Source organism: Capsicum annuum, unplaced genomic scaffold (genome assembly GCF_002878395.1).
Source record: "Capsicum annuum cultivar UCD-10X-F1 unplaced genomic scaffold, UCD10Xv1.1 ctg76270, whole genome shotgun sequence".
Classification (NCBI taxonomy): Eukaryota; Viridiplantae; Streptophyta; class Magnoliopsida; order Solanales; family Solanaceae; genus Capsicum; species Capsicum annuum.
Window position 1 is genome coordinate 26,971 of NW_025886554.1, and position 2,758 is coordinate 29,728.

Below are 2,758 nucleotides of genomic sequence, written 5' to 3' on the forward strand. Positions count from 1 at the left end.
CACAAATGTTAAGGTCAGTAAAATCTAAATCTGGAAGAATTTCATTCTTAGCTAATCTTTCCAGTCTTTCTTTAGATATGTGACCTAAACGTTTATGCCACAAGTAAGCAGATTGTTCATTCACCAAACTTTGTTTGGTTCCAACATTATGATGCAGAGTTAAAAGTGTTTCGGCAAACAGATTATCAAGATTCAGTTTGTATAAATTTTCACAAAGAGTACCAGTACCAATGAGATAATTATGTTTAAACAAACTAAAACATCCATTATCAGAATTAAAAGAATATCCAGTCTTATCCAACTTAGACAAAGAAACTAAATTTCTCAAAATAGAAGGAACATAATGAGTTTCAACTAAATCTAAGTGATGTCCAGTATCAAGAATCAGACAATAAGTCCCAACAGCTTCAACTAGAGCTTTCACTCTATTCCCCATGTAAACAAATCTTTCATTCTTCTTTATGGTTTGGATTGTAAGGAATCCCTGGATAGTATTAGAAACATAAACAGTACAACCAGAGTCAATCCACCAAGTATTATAAGGAACTTCAGTTAAATTTGATTCGATACATGTAAAAGCACAAGGCTTACCTTTCTTCTCAAATTATGCCTTACGTTTCAGGCAATCTTTCTGAAAGTGTCCAGATTTTCCACAGAAATGACACTTCGTATTCTTGTTTTCTTTCTTACGTACTTGAGATGAGGACTCATTAACATTAAGTTGCTTCTATTGTCCCTTAACATGCTTCTTTCCTTTCTTTTCATCCCCTTGATGATTTACAAAGTTAATGGAGTGGGTTTCTTGATTCTTCAGTCTCGTTTCCTGTTGAACCAACATACCATGCAATTCATGCACATTCCATTTATCTTTCATGGTGTTGTAGTTCATTTGGAAAGGACCATACTCAGACGGTAATGAGTTGATGATGAACTGCACAAGGAAATTTTGTTCCATTTCTATTCCTAATGACTTAAGTCTTGCTGCTATGTTTGTCATTTCAATGACATGCTCATGCATTGTACGGGAACCATCAAACTTCATGGTGGTCAAAGTACCCATTAGTGTCCTAGCAAGAGACTTATCAGCAGTTTGGAAAAACTTTTCCACAAGTTTCAAAAGTTCTTTTGCACTTTCAGTTTTGGGAAGAGTAGTCTTAATGTTGCCCGCAATATTCATTCGCATAAACATTAAGCCTAATCTGTTAGACCGATCTCAATGCTTATAATAGGACTTTTCTTCATCACTACTAGCTTCAGTGATAACAGTTGGTTTCTCTTAGTAAAGTGCAACATAAAGATCTAAAACCCCAAGATGGAATTTGATCTATTCGCACCAATCTGAAAAGTTAAGTCCATTAAAAGTCGTAACAGAGGCAGAGTGCGAATGAAGGGCAAGTGCTGCAAGTAAAACATGCTTATTTGTTAATACTTTGAGTTACGAGTTTTAAACACATTATCAAATTCAGAAATGACTTATTTTCTTAAATGTATGTTGATGTTCTCCTTTGGGCGAAACATCAACATACAACTTTAAACTTAATGATGCTTAAAAGTATATTCAACATAAATCGATAATATTTAATGCATCAATTAATAATATTTATTATCTTTGGATAAATAAATAAAATTAACGATGCATCAAAATTATCTCCTTAATATTTATTGGTCATACGAACAAACAATCAACCTTTGGGTGATCCACAAATATCTTATAACCAAAATTTTAATTTACCCATAATTGTTAGATTAGTTATAAGCATCAAGATTAATGGATAATTAATTTAAACTTAACCTTTATTTTGGAATTAATTTCATAAAAATTCGACCACTTTGATGATTAACGAATCTTACATATATGATTCCAAAAGATCCAAAATAATATCACAATTATAGTATAGAAGAAAAAAATAAAATAATTGTTTAAATAAAACTCCACCAAAACATAAGATGGTTCCATATAAAACAGAAAAGATTTTAACTTCAGTAAATTTCATTCTTTCTTTTGATGTATTTTACTTAACCTCAATTTCATTCTTTCTTTTGATGTATTTTACTTAACCTCAATTTATCAAAACCGTACAGTGATTCTAACTTAATTGGTGAAACAAGAAATTACGTGAGTAGCATATCTTCTAAAAAGTCAAAGCTTGAGTTACTTTGTAAATGAGCTATATGCATGTAAGTTATGGGACCCAAGGATCATTCTGAAATTGTAAAAATTATGAACATAGAGTAATTTCCACCTTTTAAATGAGAAATTTTGGCCGATAAGCCACTTTAAGTTCTCATTTTGAGAAATGACCGAGTCTTTTTATCATTTAAAAATTAAAAAAAAAAAAGAAAAAATTTAATTAAAAAGTGGACCATAGTAATATATTAAAGGAAAAAAGACTTCATTTCTACCCCATACTATACAAGAAAAGTTTAAGCCACACCTAAATTATATAAGTGACCTATTACACACCTTAATTATATAAAAGTGATATTATTACCTCCCTGCGACCCCCATTCTAAGGCGCGTGTGTTACACTTATTTTAGGCGCGTTCAGCCTATTAAATAACAAAAGTAAACGGCTAAAAACATTAAGGAAAAAGGCATCGTTTCCACCCCAAACTATAGTCGAAAAGTCGAATCCACACCTAAACTATATAAGTGACCTATTACACACCTTAACTATAAAAAAGTGATACTTTTTACTGACGTGGTGCTGACGTGGCAGCGCGTGTAAAACACTACACCACATGCAAGTGGTGGTAG